Source organism: Lonchura striata, chromosome 9, assembly GCF_050655825.1.
Source record: "Lonchura striata isolate lonStrDom1 chromosome 9, ASM5065582v1, whole genome shotgun sequence".
NCBI classification, from domain to species: Eukaryota; Metazoa; Chordata; class Aves; order Passeriformes; family Estrildidae; genus Lonchura; species Lonchura striata.
The window spans coordinates 28,799,886-28,819,677 of record NC_140711.1 but is presented as its reverse complement, the minus strand read 5'-3'; the positions used below and the strand labels follow the sequence as shown (position 1 = coordinate 28,819,677).

The following is a 19,792-nucleotide window of genomic DNA, read 5'->3' as shown; positions in this document are numbered from 1 at the left end:
GATCCTATGGGAGAGTGGAAGAAAAGGAGGTGCAAACCAGTGGGAATAATATAATATATATTATATGTATTTTATATATTATATATATTCATATATTTATACATTTCTATATTTCTATATGTCTATATTTATATATTTATATTTAAAATAGATATAATAGATATATTTCTCCCACCTACATATATATATTTATACATAAATGTATAAATATATATTAAATATATAAACATAAATATATAAAATTTATACAAATACATAAATATCTATAAAGATATAAATATTATATATATATGTATAAATACATATATTCCATATACATACATATATGTGTTTATACTCATGGATTTTGCCTTTTTTTTTTTTCCAATATCCATCAATCTAATGAGGTTAAGTAAGGTAATATAATTTTTTTTATTCAGGGCAAGGTTCTTAAAAATCACCACAAAATATGAAAGTTTCTTTTTGTTATCTCACGTGTACATGTGAAATTATTGTCACATTGACACGGGGACTTTGATCAAAGAAATGTCCAAGTGTCTGAAGAAATTAAAGCAAAGTTCAGCTCTGAGGAAAATTGATATTTGTTAGTCTAAGAAGCTTAGAGAATAGGTATAATATATAAATATATATGGAAATACATAAAAATATTTACTGTAAAAATATAGTATTTTTTATTATTTAGTTCACAATTAACTGCCCCTCAGGATGCTACCTAAGTATTATTAGTATTCTAAGTCACACACATTCCATATTAGCACAGAATCACAGAATCACAGAATGGGTTGGGTTGGAAGGGACTAAAAAACAAAGGGACCAAAAAAGGGACTAAAGCCCACCCAGTGTCACTCTGCCACGGCAGAGACACCTCCCACTGTCCCAGTGCTCCAGCCCCAGTGTCCAACCTGGCCTTGGGCACTGCCAGGGATCCAGGGACAGCCAGAGCTTCCCTGTGCCAGGGCTCAGAACCCTCACCTGGAACAATTCCTCCCCAATATCCCACCCAAACCTCCTCTCTCTCACTGTGAAGCCATCCCCTCTTGTCCTATCACTCTTGTAAATTCTCTCTTTCCATCGATCTGCAGGACTTAGCAGAGCTGAGAAATCTTTGAGAGAGAAAAATATTTGGAGAAAGACATATCTCAGGCGTTTCTGGTGGAAAACATGAGCCTCTCTCCCAAGGTGTTCTCTGACCTTGCACACGAAGATCCCTTCCACCAGTTTTGGTCCTGCCCTTCCAAGGCATCCACAGCTCGAAAACAGCACCAGGATAACTGGGCTGAAAATCTTTCCAGGTTTCACCTCAAAGTAAAGGATGTCACACACCAAGAGTGGGCATGTCTGAGGAAATATTTACATGTTCGTGGTATGTAAAAGTAAGAAACATCCTGATTTTTTTTTTTTAATGTCTGAGAGGGAAATCAATAAGACAATTATATCCAAACGATATTTGATGTCATTTCTGTGAAGACGTGGGGATGCTGCTTTAAACCCCGGCCTTGGTAAACTCCCCTGGGAGGGCTCAGCTCTCTCTCTGATCCCTGGCTGGATTTCCACACCGAGCATCTGCGTGACCTTGGCTCGAACCTCTGAGCAAACCACCCCGTGGTGAGGGAAAGCGGTGAGGGAAACAAGTAAACTCAGCTCTAGAGGCTCCAAAAGGTCACACTGCAGACACGGGGAAGATTGCTGAGAAGGGGACAGTTAGCAGCTCAAGGACTCGCAGGGAAACACATCAAAGCTGCGAGCTGTGAAATTTTCAGGTTAAATAAAAGCCCACAGAAGGTGGGAGCTCAGCAGCAGCAGTGAGGAATTACTGATGCTCAGCTCTGGGGCAGGCAGAGACGTTATTCTACTGTGAATATCAGGAAATAAATCATTGCCTTGTCCTTTGAGCTCATCCTGCTTGCAGAGCATCTTTTCATGTCCACAGTGACCCTGAAGGGTTACACCTCTCAACCATTTCTGTGTTTCTTTTTTCTAAATCTCACCTCGTGTAACCATGCCCACATGTATATCCATGGATTCAAGCCAGTGTTGATGAGGTGTTGATACAGATAATTGTAGCTGATGGTCAAACCCATCTGTAATTCTAGTATTATTCTGCTTATTCCAAAAATCCTCACCCCCGAGGGGTTCCAGGGCCAGCAGAAGTGCCCAACAATACAACTGAAGGGTAATTTGATAATATCAGGAAAGGTGTTTCAGATACACACCATGAAAATGGGTACCAATTTATTAAGTATACAGAAGACACTAACACTCATGTAAGCCATTAAACATGATTATATTTTCCCCTTATTGATTCAATTATGATCTGCTGTACCTTTCTCCTTATTACTCTAATTATAGATCAGTATAATTTCCTCTTTATTAGCACAATTATGGTCTGTACTTGTATAAATATCTTGGAGAAATCAGAGCCATTGAGAAAATACAGGCAGTGAACATTATTATTATTATTATTATTGTTGTTGTTGTTGTTTTGAGTGTTAGCATATTCTTATTTCCTTGTGGAATTACATAATTCCATATTTTGCCTTTTTAGTGATCAGGTTCAATGAAGAAAATAAAAAAAATATTAATGTGTGCTCAACATGACTTGCATGCCATTATTGCAGCCTGGTGTTTAGCTTGTAAGAAAAAAACAAGTTAAATTTTAAGTTAGGTTTTTTCTGCATGACTTTTTTCCTTTTCTGTTTCCTGTTTCTTTTCTATAGATAGTAAAGCTCTAATTGTTTAAAATAATAATATTTGAATTCCCATAGTCACCTAACAACAGCAGCTTGAAATTCACCATATTATGCCCTCCCATACCAAAATTCTGCAAATAACTAAGAGGTTTGGGGGATCAATGAGCTCATTTGAATCTCTTAAATAGAATTTGTATCTGACAAGTGGGAATTCTTCCCAGTCCTCCCAATTCTCACTATTTTAGGCTTTGTCTAACATGATCCTCTGCCTTTGAGTTTCTGCACCCACAAGAGAGATGACATCTCTGATGGAAATGCCATAAGGATGTTCAAAGGTTCAGCCTAAGCCACTGCAGTTTTCAGATTCCAATTTCATCCAGCACGGTGAAAATAGGAATGAAAAAATTGATCCTGACACCAGGACCTGCTGGGACCTGTGGGTGGGAAGTTACAGAGGGAACAAATCCAGCGTGTCCCAGTCTGCAATCCCATAAAAGGGTCATGGCTCCTGAATATGTCACAGCCATGGATTTTAGTGGGAATAATTGGGTGTTTGTCATGAGATAAAGCCTCAGGTCCACTGGTGACCCGCTGTAGGTCTGAAGTTTGTGGAGAGGACGTTTGAGAGGTCACTGCAGCTCCCATACAGCCAGGCTGCACCTTCCCAAAACTTCTCCAGCAGGAGGAAAACAGCAGGGATGGAAGGATTTAAAGATGCATGGATGTGGCACTTGGAGATGGTTTAGTGGTGGGCTTGGCAATTCTGGGTTTGTGGTTGGACTTGATTTTCCAGGGCTTTTCCAACCTAAATGATTCTGTGATGTGTTGGTCAACATCAGCACACACTTTATTTTTCCTCATAATTACAAAAAAAATATTCCAGAGCCATCTTCCCTTTGTTTTCTATAATTTCCTAGCAGATTTGATATTTTTGGCTTTTTTGTTTCATGAAAGAAATATCACTTTGGCTGTAACAGATGAGCCTGGAAGAGGCTGTGATTATTTTGTTACCACTGTGGCTCCACATGCTGACCTCTTCCAAAGGGTCATGCCCAGATTCCATTGGGAAACAGGCCTGGGAAAGCTTTTCCCCGGCACAGAAACAAACTCCTCAGGCTGGGTGGCTTTTCAGCAGAAGGCCACTTTGTCCTGTGGATGTGCAAATGTTGTGCAAGCAGGAAAACCTCATTATAAACATCTGTGCAAATTGCTCGGGAAGACGCCGCGATGGGCGAGGAGCGGATAATCCATCACAGGACCATCTGCTTGAAAAAACAGCCCTGGCAGAACAGGTGGCTTCCTGCTAAAAGACAGGAGACTCCCTCAGGTGTTGCTGTATGTTTATACATTAAGTACATAACACTAAGTGAAAGGTAAGATGATGTGCAAAATACGATGCTCAGTATGGATTTTGAGGACACAGATCAAAAATTGTGAGGCCACGTTGATTCCAAAGCTTGTCCATGTAGAACTATTAGGAAATATTTTATTATAGAGGAGTTAGAATTACCTTTAATAACAGTACATTCTGCTCATGGTCATCCTGCCCTATGCAGGTCCCTGATGGTTCATGCACCCCATAAACTTCTCTTTCCTTCCTCCCACTTTTGTTTGCACAATGGGAACCGTACTAGCCTAACTCACCAACTTTTCCAATCTCTCTCCCTCTATCATGTCAGAGCATTTCAGCTCCAAAATGATTCTGCAGCGTACTTTCCCTTAGCAGGAGTTGCAAGAGGTCGAAACAGGAAAGGAAAACTTTAGTGCAGTGCTGGAGAACCTGGCAGAGTTCATGGATCTTGGCTGGGGAGAGGAGTTTTAGTGGCTGCAGGAATGTTCTGATTCTCTGCTCTTTCTCTTCCTTTTGCCTGGAGGCAGGTTCAGTACAAAATGCATGAAGAGAGTCCAGGGTCTGAAAGATTTTCTGTTTAAGTTGTCAGACCAAGGAGCCTGGGAAATTGAAATATGTGCCTAAGATCATAAGAAAAGACTGGATTGCATTCAGACACCCAGAAATTGGAGACATGGCCATCCTTTTTGGTTTGTTTTAAATACCCCACTGTTATAGCTGCAGTTTTATAATTTTGTCTCAATATATCACCAAAAATAAAGAGCTTTTGATGGTAATCTTGACTAAAAGCATCATTTCCATCCATTCCCCACAGTAAACAGAAGTCGGCCCTTGGGATTCAGAGGCTGCATTTTCTAGAAGTCACTACAGGCAATAACCAAAAGATGTTATTTGGAATATTCCTGGGCTCCCTAGCTGGCAGCCACCCCTGGGGAAGGAAAACCACTTGGAATCAGTCAACCCAGGAGCTGACAGTGCTTCTTGTTGGAGCCACCAGCACAGCTGTGAACCCTGTGTGCCCAATAATCACCCCCAATGAGAGATGCAGTGAGGGCTCTGTCTGGAAATGGATTTGGAAAGCACAGATGGAACCTCATGGCACAAACCCCTGTGCCTTCATTTTTGCCAAAGCAACAACTTGCTCACGCTGGAGGAAGCCCACAGGTGGGCGGGTGGGTGCTGCTGAGTTTCACATGGATTGCTTTCCCTCAGCTTCCATAAAACAAAATCACAGCATCATTAAAGCTGGCAAAGACTCTCAGTCTATTTCCCTGGAGGAATAAAGCACGATGGCGAGGACTCGCTCAGTGAAAGCGTTCAAGTGATTTTAATTTTCATGTTCACACAAAAGAAAATAATAAAAAAAAAGGGCAAATACCATCATCAGCTGCAGAAAACATTGGAGGTTTTGAATGTCACACAAAGAATTGGAAGTGCCTGTGGGGTTGTTTCTCTGATTGAGCCCATTTGTACCTGTATCACAAATGAGCTGCCCTCCCCACTGAAAGGCCATTTACCAGTGGTTAGGATTTAACCATTGAAAAGGGAAGAGCAATTTATTCACCTTCCTATGCTGCCTTTCCTCTCCTCCTCCTCCTTTTATTCCACACCCCCCTCCCCAAATTTTAGTCACAATTAATGTTGCCAAAATATCTGCAGTGATGTCCTTTCATGCAGAGTATAAATTAATTCCTCTAGTAAATGTTAACAGCAGCTATAAAACAGCAAAATAAAATAACACCAAGAAAAGCAATCAATAAAAATCTGTACAAAAATTAAGTATTGGTGCATGAGATAGGAAAGGGCCTGAATCTGAGTGTTCTATAGAGAAATCTGGAAGCTATTCCAGAGAAGATGAGCAAGGAGTAAAATTTATCAAATGTTGCTGGGATAATTAAATCAGAACAGAGAGGAAACAAGGTGTCTGACCAAAGGGAATGTAAGTGAATGGATCCAGCTCTTTCCATGCTTCCCAAATCATTGTCCCTCTAGGCTTAGGTGATCCCAGACTGTCACCATGCAAATTATTTCAGCTGATGCTGAGACAGGCATCACCATGATGGGTGCCTGGGCATAGGGGATTTAGTTTTTGCTGACATCTGGTGCACGAGAAATGGGGATTCAGTCTTTGGGATCAGCACAGAGATTCTCCAAAGTGGGAGAAAAAAAAAAAAAAGTTAAAAATATATAAATAAATAAATGAAAGAAAGCAGGAGGCCTGCAGCGCTAACACCACCAGAACATTTTGCTTGAAAAGCTGTGCTGGGTCACTCCATGGCTGGATTCATGCTAGGATGATCAGCTACGAGCAGCCTCAGTGGAAAAAACCTTTCCAACTATGACAAGGGGAATCTGGTGGGAGCAGAAAGGTGGGACCCACCCAGGGAAAACCACAAAGCAACTTTTGTCAGCCCACACAGGGCATGCCCACAGGAATGTCAGGCAGTAGGAGCTGACAGAGCTGTGTGGAAATGTTTATGGGAAGCACTGAGGAACTGAGAGGTGCTTGCCTGGGACAGAGCCAGCCAGAAATGGGGTCTGGAGTTTTTGGCAGGAGCTGGAATGTCAGTGTGTAAACAAGAGGTGGGATGAGGGCAGGCATTGAGTCCAAAGGCGCAGGAAGGGCTCTGGCACCACCAGGATGAAATAAACCCATCCTAACCCAGTTATTAGCATTGTGTCCCTTTGACACGATGCCTGGAGTGTTTCTCCACGGGGCAGCTGCTGGATTGCACAGCATGGAGCTATTAATGGCTTTTAATGTGATCCGCTTGATCCTGACAATACCTGCCATTAGGCAGGCCTTAATCACAGCATCACACATATTGATATGCTTAAATCATTAAGCAAAGACTCAAAATGCTCTTCGTTCAAAGAAAAATGATGAAACTTCTAATTAGAGCATCCACAGATCCAGTGCACGCTGGAAGAAATCCGAATTTTTATTCTCCACGTGTCCACCTATTTTTGGGTTCATGTCTGAGAGTTACAACCAGCTTTTCAAAAATATAACCAAAAAATATTGCCATTCAATTCCTTGGCAGACTGCTTGCATCACTTTAATTTAGGAAGCAAACTGTGTTACAGCAACCACAGACATGTAAATGAGGCAAAAAATGGTGCTTGTTTTGTTGCTTTCCAAATTTAAGCTGACCTAAATAATTTAATACAAAATTTACAGCAGTGAGAACACAATTTGGTGGACAAATTTGGGAACACAGTGAATTTGTACGACAGAATTTGTACTCCTCTGGGTAAAGGGATGATTCACCATCTGTGTGTACTGAAAGCAGCTTTCACTTTGGGGGCACACATAGTGCAGACCCTCTCTATTATCCTTCAATTTAGCCTGGAAAAAGGAGAATTTTCCTTCATCCCAGCAGGAAAACTGGGATTGTTTTCCAAGTGGGTGTTTGACACTCATTTGTCAACATTTTGCTCTCTACAGGTACCTGAAAGGGGATCACACACAGTTGGGTTTTGTTTTTCAGGTGACAAGTGACAGGATCAGAGGGAACAGCCTGCAGTGGCCCAGGGGAGGTTTGACTGGATAACAGGAAAGATTTCCTCACTGAAAGGGTGAAAGGCAATGGAACCATCCCTGAAAATGTTCAAACACTGGGTGGGTGTGGCATTTGGGAGCAAAAATATTAACGTGAACAACTTATGAATAATTAAAGAAATATAGGCCTCTTAATTTTTCAGTTAGTGTGGTAACAGTGCAAATAATATACTTTTTTCTTGTTATTAGTTAGAAATTTTTCATTGACTGGAATAGATTACTTTAGTTTTTAAAGTGATGACAGCTGGCAGATTCTCAGTTGAAAAACTTTGCAACTGCAATTTGCTTATAACATTACCAAATTAATGTGCATTTGTACACCTTAATAGATGTAGAATGTTAGATCAAGTAAATTATTTGAGTTTTCTAGGTTGATCTAGTAGCATTGCAAGGAGTAATGATAGCAGTATCATGAATAAACTTAGTAACATACATTCTAGGATATTTTTAATACACAGTAGCCCATACTTGAGGCAGAAATGTAATACTTTATTAGTAAGTGTAATAGAATCAGCTATCAGAGACTTGTTCATTTTGATTTTAGCAAACATAAACAGCAATAATGAATATTGTATTATGAATTCCAGGGCATATTTAAGAAACAGCTGTGTATATTTGTAACCCTTGTGTGACACCCTTTCTATAGCTTTACCCTTAGCACGTTATTAGTTTATTAGTCTGTGGACCATGAGAACCTTTGAATAGCTGAAGCAGCAGAGGGCAGGGTGGCTGTGAAGCTTTGTTGAGGTTTCAGGGGTCAGAACTTGGCGTTGCTTTGGTTGGCACTGCTTTGGCTGGAGCTGTTAGATTTTTTTTGCTTGCCTCTTCACTGCCCATACTCAGGGAGTTGCTGGCTTCCCTCAGGGCTTGTTGAGAGGGTGGCCTGCTCCTGCTCTGAGAGGCAGCTGTGCCACGTGGCCAATACCATTTTTTTGGGCAGGAGTGTTTATTAATGTTCCTATAACACTCCTGTTTGCTCTTTACCACCTGCGGAGCTTTCGCCACGCTCTGGCAAACTTACCCTTGGTGTCTGGAGATGCTGCAAGGCCCTGGGGGACTGTGGCGGTGCCAGGATGGGCCATGGAGGTTGGAGTGGTTCTGCTTCCGGGCTCAACATCTGCAGCTCTTGGTGATGACACTCCGAGACCCACCAGTGGAGGTTGGTTGGCTTGGGGTGGGGCCACACCCACTGCAGGCGTGGCTGTGTTCTCAGATATTGGTTTGAGGCATGGTCATGCCCACTGCAGTCATGGCTGTGTTCTCAGAGGTTGCCTTGGGGTGGGTCCATGCCCACTGCAGTCATGGCTGTGTTCTCAGAGGTTGGTTTTGGACATGGCCATGCCCACTGGAGTCATGGCTGTGTTCTCAGAGGTTGCCTTGGCATGGGTCCATGCCCACTGGAGGCGTGGCTGTGTTCTCAGAGGTTGGTTTGGGGCACAGCCATGCCCATTGAAGTCATGGCTGTGTGCTCAAAGGTTGGCTTGGGACAAGGCCACGCTCACTGGAGTCATGGCTGTGTTCTCAGAGGTTGGTTTGGGGCATGGCTTCCATCTCAGGGGTTTGGTTTCTGTCCATGGTTATGGTTAGCTGAGGCACAGCTCAGCATCCTTCCCATGGCTGCTCCAGAGGGATTCAGGAACTGCATTATCTCCCTGGGCCTCAGTGGGATACAGGGAAAGGTTGTGAACATGGGAACAGTAGTAGGAACTCAAGGAAAAGAAGAAAAAAAATTTCTTCCTTCCTTCCTTCCTTCCTTCCTTCCTTCCTTCCTTCCTTCCTTCCTTCCTTCCTTCCTTCCTTCCTTCCTTCCTTCCTTCCTTCCTTCCTTCCTTCCTTCCTTCCTTCCTTCCTTCCTTCCTTCCTTCCTTCCTTCCTTCCCCCCCTTATTCTACACTTTTCCAAAGCTCTTTGTACAATTTTTCAGAAATATCCTCACTGCTGTTGAGTATTTTGTGCTATTCATGTAACAATGTGTTTCTTCTATAATAAACCAAAGCAGAATAATATTTTCACAAATTTCAGCAGAATTCATATACATTGGTTCACAATAATGTAAGATAAAAGAGAGAGCTTAAGAGAAAGCTTAATAGCGGTTTAAATGCATGAATCACACACACCTCCAGTGGACTCCAGTGCTTCCTTGAGAGTGATTGTGAGTCATTCCTCAGCCATGGACTGGGCTAAAGGACAAAGAGGAAGCAATGAGACACCTCAGCATTCACAGAATCACAGAATAGTGAGGTTGGAAGAGACCTCAAAGATCATCAAGTCCAACCATCAAGTCCCATGTGGAGACAATCCTGTAGGAATATTCTCTGCATAAAAACAATGAACCTTTTGCCCCAAAGCACTTCAGTCCTCCAGTGGCTTTGAAAATCCCTTTGCTCTCAGCTCCAAAGCCACATAGGTGAAATTAAAGGTTCTTTATATCAAGTTAAGTAGGACTGAGCTTAACTCAGGGACTCCCAGTGACTGGAAGTGTTCAAGGCCAGTCTGGATGAGGTTTGGAGCAACCCAGGGTGGTGAAAGGTGTCCCTGCCCATGGTAAGAGTGGAATTGGATGAAATTAAAGGTGCCTTCAAACCCAAACCATTCTGTAACTCTATTATTCCATGAAAAAGCCTTGCCCAGTGTCAGGAGCAGCTCCAGCACTGGACTGGAAACCCCACTCTAGTCACATTCAGTGGCTTTTGTCCCATCCCACATGATCAGAAAATGAACTGAACATGCAGTTTGCAAGATAATTTGTTCAGCACCCACATCTGCATTGCTGGCAATCACACAGCTGAGCTTCACATCCAAGCAAAACAGAAAATGTAATTAATTTTATTTGAAAATTCTTTCTGAGCAATTTGCCACCCGTTTCATTTCACTGTCACCTCAGAAGTTACACTCTGACCAACGCCACTTACCCTGAAGCCACACAAGAAAGAGAATAAATATTATTATTGGTGTCTGAATATTCAATCTATGTAAATGCATTATATACCTTGCTTGGTTTTGTCATAATAGAAAAAGCAAGACAAACTTCCAATTTTTTCTGCTCACACTTTCCTTTTGTCCTTTTTTCCCCCCGATTTTGCATAGTACATATTGAAAGATTTTTTTTCTCAGTTATACCCCTCTAGTTATTATCTTGAAAGCAAAATTCAGACATATCCAGTGCCTCCAGAATCAGGGATGTTGGGAAGGACCTGTTACTTCATCGTTTTGTGCATATGCCCTTGCAGTCTGCTGCTTTCTATTTACTCTGAAAACCTCGGGTAAAAGGGAACCTTACAAAGGAATTAATGAAATCAGGCTTCAGTTCTGTGCAGGCAACGAGCTGGGTTCTGGGGAAGGGAAATTCCTGTGCAGATCCTGATGCATTGGAATAAGCAGAAACCACCAGGTTGTGCTGTTGCCCTTAAGCAATGCACATCACCACAGAGCTCTGCTCAGCTCCTGGCTGCAGTTTTTCTGGGAAGACCCTGAAATCCTGGAAAACCACTTCCCTCAGACTCATTTTCACTTGTGATTATACAGCTCTGTATTTTTCCCCAGATTTTGGCTCACTTTGAAAGCCACCAGCAGTGCTTGCTGGCCTTGAAATTCGGGTAGGAAAAAGAATAAAAATAAACAGTAAAATAAAAAGTATTAAAATAGTCAGAATAAAACAATAAAAACAAAATAATTAAAAATAAATCAGCCATCAGCATAACACTGCACATCTCACCCAAAAGCTAACATGTTTTTATAGTTTATACCCAACCTATTTATTTTTCTTGCAAACTTCTAAACAAAAGAAATTTTTCAGGTTTCCCTTTGCATGTTTTCTAAGTACACCACAGCAAAACTGAGCAGATTTGTTCCCACAGGACTGAGCACCTCAGGCAGTGGAGTGACCCAGAGTTACTTTCCCACTCTGTCTGATTAAAGAGATGTGTTAATTGCACAGGAGTTGTTACAGTTTTCATTATATAAAGAATATTCAAGAACGGCCACGCACAATCTAAACAAAGGTAAATCAACAAATCATTAAATCCCAGGATGGTTTGTGTTGGAAGGGACCTTAAAAATCACCCAGTGCCACCCCTGCCATGGCAGGGACACCTCCCACTGTCCCAGGTGCTCCCAGCCCCAGTGTCCAGCCTGGCCTTGGGCACTGCCAGGGATCCAGGGACAGCCACAGCTGCTCTGGGAATTCCATCCCAAAATCCCCACCCTTCCAGGGAGGAATTACTTCCCAATATTCCATCTAAACTTCCCTTCTCTTGCTTTAAAATCATTCCCCCTTTTCCTGTCACTCCATGTCCTTACAAAAATTGCCTCCCCACCCTTATTTTAGTCCCTCCTTCAGAAAGGGCCAAATAAATTCTCCCCAAAGCCTTCTCTTTTCCAGGCTGAAAAATCCCAACTCTTCCAGCCTTTCCTTCATCCCTCTGATCATCCTAGTGCCTCCTTTGGGCTCTCTCCAAATGTTGGGGAAGTTTGCAGAAATAGAAGAGCAGGCCAAGCACAGGATTACACAAGTAAAACTTTCTAGCCAACAAAAACCTGCATCTCAGTAAGAGGTGATGTTTTTGTCTCCTATTTCCACCCAGAGGTTTTCCTTCCTTGAGTTGATCTGAGCACTTTTTGCAAACATTCGGAGTCCAGAACACCTGGTGCCAGATCCATGTTGAAAATGCCATGAGCTGTGGAAAACTTCCTTGTGGTTTGCTTTCCAACCCACCACCAGCCAGCCTCACATGTGATAAAAGAAAAAGCAAACCTGGCAAAGTTTCAGGGCTGAATCCTGATTCTTTCCCTCAGAAATGCAGGTAATTGGATAAAAGCAGTTTTAGGGGTTTGTTGAGACCATTCCACCACACAACACAAACCAGGACCCCAAATCTTTAGATTTAGAGCAAATAACTGACAGTCACATTTAGAGATGATTTGGTTGAATTTACATCTCTAAGAAACTGATTGCTTATTCTCCTCTTAACATTCCCAAAGATTTTTAGGAGCCTTCCCCAGCTACCCTTGAACTTTTCCCCGGCGCTGAGGAGTTTTTCCACGTTGTGTGCTTTCCTCCTCAGCCAATGCAACACCCACCATCTCCTACTTTCCCTCAAAGCACTCCAAGGCAAAAAGCTTTCAGCTCAGCTGGAAAAGAAGAAGGAGGAAGAATCCTTTTCTTTCATGCACCTCGGTGGGAGTACAGCAGATCAGGAGTTGTTAGAACACAAGGAACACAATTCAGGTTATTCAGCTCCCAGGTGGGAGCCGGGGCTGTCCTGTTGTAGAGCACAACTTCAGTAGCAGATTAAGTGCTGCACAGTGGTTTTCTCTCCTAAAATAGTCTCCCAAAGGATACAACCAGATTTTTTAGCTACTGAAAATCACAGCAGCCCTTCAGAGCCTGCTCCTGTCCATCTATTTCACCAATCTGTCCTTCCACAAAAAGGGTAATTACACGTTGGGTGATCTCAGATTTCCTCCTGTCTAAATTATCGACAAGCAGCTGCTGCTATGTTGAGTTCAGAGTCTCAGATGGGCAGATAAATGTGAATATTTAACTCCATAATATCTACAAAGTGAGGTAAGAGGGGCAAATCCTCACCCTCCCTTTGGACCCGTTCAAAATCTTGCCCCACAGATCTGTTGAGTGCCATCAGGAAGGTCCACAGAATAAAAGTAATCTGAAGGAGATAATCTAGTGCTGGTTTCAGAAGGCCAATCCATCCCCAAAACCTATTAGGGAAATTTGAAAACTGCAGGGTAAAAGGTAATTTTCTGCCATGGATTAAAATGCATTGGTGAGATAGGGAAAACAAAGGAGAAGAAGAAAAATCTAATTCTTGACATACAGAGAGGTTAATGTGGAGTGCCCCAAGATTTGCTGCTGGGATGGATTTTTTTGTCCCTTTAAATCCCTGGCATAATGCAAGAATTCCTGGTTTACTCAGCAAATATTCTGCACTTCTCTTCTGCAATAAATCCTTGTGCTTGCTTTAGCTCAGGCTCCTGAGCTGCTGTGCCCCAAACTGTAGCAGCACCCACAAGAGAGGGCACACCAGGAGGGAGCTCAATCTCCACGTGCTTCCACTTCACCAGAAATATCCCTAGGGGGGAATCTGTATTACTTGTGATTTATCATAAATAAGAACAAAGACATTTTTTCTTTCAAGCATCCTGCCAGTCTGAAGCTCTGCAAGGTAGATAAAACATATTTTTCCCCTGTATATATATTTTTAAAAAACCTAGGAGCCATGCTGGTGCTATGGGAAATGTTGCTGTTATGGGTGAATGAATGGAATTGAAAATATTCTTTAAATCCAAAGTAAACTTTGTCTTGAAGGTTTAAGTGATACCACGAATGTGTGCAGATGTTCAGCATGAAAATAAGCCAGCAAATGGAGCCAACTGGAAAAAACAGTGGAGGAGCTTTCATTCAGATAAAGATTTATGAGCCTACCAATAGAGATACTAATGGATTCAGAGGTGGGTGTTTAGCTGTTAAAAACAAAAAAATAAACTACTCACTAAAAGTGTCTGCTTATTCTTCAAAATCACCCCAATGTTTCATGGCAAAAAAGACGAAGCCCAAATAAATGTTTGGTGTTATTGCACATCCTCTTTATTTTGAATTGTTTCAGTCCTGAGACAGAAAATATGGAACGCGTTCTGAAGGAGCGGACAGGAATGTCTTCAGGGCAGCAAGAGTCTGAAAAGCATAAAAGCAGTTTTACACAAGGTTCTGCTCCTTTTTGGCCATTTCGGCTGTGCCATGTCCCAGAAGGTGATGGCAGCCATGGGCACCGTGGTCAGAGAAACCTGACTCAAACATCCCAGGCAAAAAATCAGATAAAAATCTTGAATATGATGAATGCTCACTATTCAGAACATAAATTCATTAATGGTCAATCCAGCCAAAAAGTTATCTTGGAGGTGTTATTTCATAGGCACCACGGCAGCAGGAACTGGCAGGAAAAAAACCTGAATATTTTATTTCCACTGTCAGGTGATGCAGCCATGATCTCAGAAAATCAAAATTGATATGCGGAACTCTGGAATATTTTTATTTGCATTAGAAATAATGCTGCCTGGTGGAGGACACCTAAACCACCTCATTTTTCTAAAAACATGTTTGGGAGCTTTCCAGCTTCCACAGTACTTTTACCCTTTTGAGAATAATGGAGAGCTGAAGTCAATAATTGTATTTTATTTCAGATTTTGTGTTGCACATGCAAAGAATTCACCTTTTAATCAAGATTAGCAGTTGGGAAGTTTTGATGATCCCTTCTGGAAGAGCATTTAGCAGTCACTCATGATTGGAAACTTTACTGCCCTTTCTAGATAAACCTACACAAATCTCTTTTGATTATAAATTTTACAATATCTTCCCTTTCTTGATGTTACATTTTTATGAAGGGAACACATTCCTAAGCCACTTTCAACCTATTTTCAGCTTTTTGGAGGTAAGAAAAAAGATTACTTTCCCCCATCATCCAGGTAAACTTTATCCACCCTGTCCTTATTTGAAAGCATCACCCTTGATGTGGAAGGAGCAAAACTATTACTTTTTTTTTTCATTTTATGTCTTTGAAGTCAGTCTGGTAGAGCACAGGTCATCAGAAATGATAGTGCCACCAAGACATAAAAAAGTAAATAGTTTGTGTAAAATACACACACACACAGTGGAAACTTCTCCAGATACAAATTCTCTTCAAAAAGCTGCTTTATGTAATTCCATATTGACTGAGAGGATTTGCAGGGTAAAATACATCCAAATTAAAATCAGCCACTTTAAAAACATGGAAAGAAAATTGCTGTGTAACAGCCAGAGAAACCCGAGTGCAGGAAAGGGAAGAGAAGCCTTTCTGAGGGTTTTACAGCTGGGAAAGCCTGGGAACTTTATTTTTCAGAATTCTTAGCAATGCAATGATTTGCTGCTATTGCTCAGTGAAACAAGAGTGCTGCTTATGGAAAAGCGTTTATGCAGAGATTGGGAGGATGAGGAGCTCTGGGGCAGCCTGGCTTCTCCAGCATCCAAAAACCTGAGCACAAATCTATAACATGGGATTAATCCCAGGAGGAAGAATGCAAAGATTTAACCAAGCAGCACTGCAGGATCACAGGTGTTTCAGCTGCAGCAGGGAATGATTAATTTAATTAATTGTGCAGCTCTGGCTTCTGCAGGTGCCCTTGGGGTCAGGGTGGGGAGAAAAGAGAAGGGAGAAGGGGAAAGCTGAGCAGTTTGTGTGTCCTGAGGAAGGTGGAGAAGAAGAAAGAGCCACTCCTCAGGGCTATCAGGAGGTTACATTAATAATTGGAATTTTTAACTGCAAAAGCTCTGGGGTGTTGATGCCTTTTATCGGGACTACTACTAAAAACAGAGGCCAGACAGAGTGAAGGGAATAAAAAGCAGTTTTATTTATTGAAGGGCCTTCAGACACATTCAGGGCAGACCAAGCCCCCAGGGGGTACACCCAAAATGGACCATGGGTTTCACACTTTTATAAAGTTGGTCCATTTGCATATTGGGGGTTAATCTTCCCCAAATTTATTAATAAATTAATATAATAATAATAATAAATATCTATAATAATAAATTATAAAAATATTTCAGTTTCACCTCGATGTCCTGCTAACACTTTAAAGAGAAAAGAATATATGCAGTTTCATTATTTTCTTGCTTTGCACCACCCAATGCTAATTGTCCCTCCAATATTCCTGTGCAGTTTTAAGGTTGACATTGATTTTTTTTTTTTTTTTTTTTTTTTACCACACTAGATTTAGGTGATGTCTCTTCCTCCCCTGCAGCTCTGCTTGTTCCTACACTGTTCCCCTTTGCACAGGTGTGACTCTACATGAGCTGGGTGCAAAGCATCCCCTGGCATTTCCCTGTACCTGTTCATTTTGTACCTCTCAGCATGCCCCAGTGTTACACAGAGGAGTTTGCATATCCTTTCTGTGCTTGTCTAAGGTGAAATTTCTCAGTATTTAAACATGGCTGTGAGGTATTGCAATCTATTTAAATGTTTATCCATTCTTCATTTCCTTTACAAACTACTCCAGCGAGTGTCACCCCTCCCCATGGCAGAGGTGATCCTTAAGGTCACAAAGATTTCTAGGATTATTTATTTTGCTTTTAGAAATGACCAACACCACAACATTTTCCCCCATCAGCATATCCTTTTTGGGGTTCCCACAGTGGAGGAACCCCCCCAGAAATTTTCCTGCTTTAATCCCAAACCCAGGGCCAGTCCTGTGCAGCAGCTGCTGCAGGTTCTGGGTACAATTCCACGTTTTTCCAGGTTCCTGGGGCTGGCTGCAGCTCTGAACATCCTCCAGCTGCTCTGCTCTGCTTCCCGTGGCACCAGGGAGGGGACAGGACAGAGCTCAGGACTAAAGGACACCAAGGACCCCCTCCAGCTGTGCTGCTCTCATCCTGCACCCACTGAAAAGTCAGAGCTGAGCTGTGGAGGTGGCACCAAATTAACCCAGAAATGGAGGGGGGACAGCAGGGTTTGTTTATTCACCATAACCTGCCTGTCTGATCACATCAGCACTTCCGCCTCTCCCACTTTCAGTTCTCTTGGATCTGAAAATGAAGCAGAAAAGCACCAACCTTGAGAGCTGGTTTTCCTGTCTGGCTGCTTCTTTCTTTGAATAAACCAGTTTTCCTGGGCCAAGAGCTGACTACCAAAGTAGCCACATTATTTCTGCCCAAATTTGCTGGTTAGCCTGTCAGATAAGTGGGAAGTTCAGGAGCCAGCAGGACCACATGACTGCAAGGATATGCTCTTTTTTATCTGTAAATAATGCTCTGCAGTAATGACACTTTGGCAAACAAGTGAATGAGCCACACACACATTTCTGCTTCCTGTGTTTGCACATCTGTGCTTTTCCCACTTTGCTGAGACCTTTCCCTGTTGTTGCATATTTTTTATAGTTACTGATAGGACCAGGGTTTTGTATGTACTTTGAAATCCTTTCCAAGGTCCTAAAAAAGTACATGATGTTGATTATAAAACCATTTGGAGTTTTAATTCATGGGGTCAGCTTGTCATTTGAGTGGAATTTACATTCCACATTGCTTTTATGAGAAATAAAGAGCATTAACATCTAGAATAACTCAGTTATTCAGTTGTCATGTCTGGTGTTGCTTGGCTGCTCCAGTGTGGGACATCACCTCAGGGAGAAAGGGCTGGTTCTGCACAGGGAGATGCTGGACCATTGAACTGCTTCCTTTTCCACTTCTTATTTTCTGACAAAAAACAAAACAGTTTTGGCTTTGGTTTTTTTGTTTGGTTTTTTGTTTGTTTTTTTTTAAATACTATTTTCTGCGAGCAAATTAATTGAATATAAAACCTCTGGAAAGAAAATGTCTGGAAAATAATTCCAGTTGAAGAAACTCCGCTGTTCAGATCTCATCAGATCTGCAGTGTTGTCACTCTTATGTTGCCACCTGGTTGTATTGCCAGTCCTGTGTGTATTTACCATCTGAATTTCAAAACCTTGAGTCTGAACCATTTATTTAGTCCTGAATTTTGGGCACCCAGATCAACCCAAGGAAGTTCAGCAGGACAGAACCCTTGGCTGGCTCCAGCTGCTCCCACCCAAGGATCTTGTTATTATCATGCTCTTGATCCCATGAAATGGAACATTAAATGTCTTAAAAGGTGACCGTGACCAAAGCTGAAGAGGAGGGTGACCCTCAGGAAATGTTCAAAGCCAGGCTGGAGGAGATAAAAGAGCTAAAGGGACCCCAGAGGAGTCTCCCCTGTGGAAATCCAGTGTCTGAGCAGGCTCTGGGAGGAAAGCTGGGCAGGGAAATGGGTTTGAACATGAAAAACCCATCAGGAAACCTGACAGGAGTCTCTCAGTTGTGATTTCTGTTTCTACAGCATATCAGAAAATGTGACTTGGATTATGTAGTTTTTCAGTAAATATTATTGCACCTAAGAAATACTTCACTAATGCCAACAGTGCATTATTTCATATGAGTAACTAGTGGCATTTTTATTTTGATTATTAGCGTGTGAAAAATGTTCCCTGAGACCATAATATTTCATCTCTGGATATCCGACTTTTTCTGTGCACATTAAGACAGCTCTGCCTTTCAGTATTGTGATTTGGAAATATAATCTACACACACTTCACAAGAATTTACTGTCTCTCTTGATCCTTGACCTGTTTATATAGTAATTATTAACCAGCTTAATTCTGAGAACTCTGCTCGTGTTATGTTTTTACACAAGATATCTTGGCATGATAAAATGATGCCTCATGCAAGTCAAGGTTGTTTTTGCTCAACCAGAACAGCCACATTAATTCTAAATTCAGTGTAAACAAGAAGCAGAATAAATGTTTTCCAAGTAGAGGAGCAAACCTGGCAAGGAATGAAACACATTCATGCTTTTAAGGTTCACAATACAAGTGTGTAGAAATACAGAATCTTGGTTTTCAGGAATGTCAGGGCATTTTACAGTCCATGGTTTATATATTGTTTCCCCTTTAATTTTGAGCTAATTCTTTACTTAGTCAGCCTTAATCTTTAATCTGTTTCTTTCCAGATATTTATAATTTGTGCGCATATCCAAGACTGAATTTAATTTGAGTCTGAATTGGGACTGATCCTGAATGACTTTTCAGACAAGTGCAAATCAGAGCAGTGACTGAATTTATTGAGCAGAACCCAGCACAGAAACACCCCAAGGAGCTTTGACTCCCAGAATTGTGGGGCTCCATTGATGCCAGTGCTGCTCTCAGAGTTTGTGCAAGGATCAGAAGAGTTACTGCTTTTAATAACTTATTACAAGATTTTTTACATCAGTGCTTCCTCGACTTCAAGGAAGTCATCCCCTAAACCACACCACATAACCCAAATACACTCAGCTTCACCACTTTCTCTCTATAAAATATCTTTCCCAGGCATCCCACCTTTCTTCTCCAGAATATTTCCTATTTTCAGGATCAGCCTGAAAGCTAGGCTGCAGAATTAAACAGATTATTCCAATCAAGGGCTCAGCAATGCCCTGTGGGCAGCTGCCACCTCTTCCCTGCTTTTGCCCCTTCCTGTCCTGCTTTTCCTTCAGGTGTTGTGTCCTTGCCTTTCCTGCAGCATTCTCCTGACACTGAATATCAGCTCCTCATCTCTGATTTCTGCACTGCAGGACATGTTGATTTCTTTTTTCCCAGGCATAAATTTATGGTGTT

The 19,792-nt window shown here is 41.7% G+C and overlaps 1 protein-coding gene across 1 annotated transcript in view; it reads right to left on the bottom strand.

Moving 5' to 3' along the window:
* Nucleotides 1-17,367, bottom strand: part of BCHE (butyrylcholinesterase) — a 47,463-nt gene extending 30,096 nt beyond the window's left edge. Inside the window, exons 1-2 of the mRNA XM_021548206.3 lie at nucleotides 17,202-17,367; nucleotides 9,721-9,783 (exon numbers count right to left, since the gene is read on the bottom strand). The gene's annotated coding sequence lies outside the window, so the exon portion shown is untranslated. The remainder of the gene's footprint in view (nucleotides 1-9,720; nucleotides 9,784-17,201) is intronic.
* Between the last annotated feature and the right edge of the window lie 2,425 nt (nucleotides 17,368-19,792).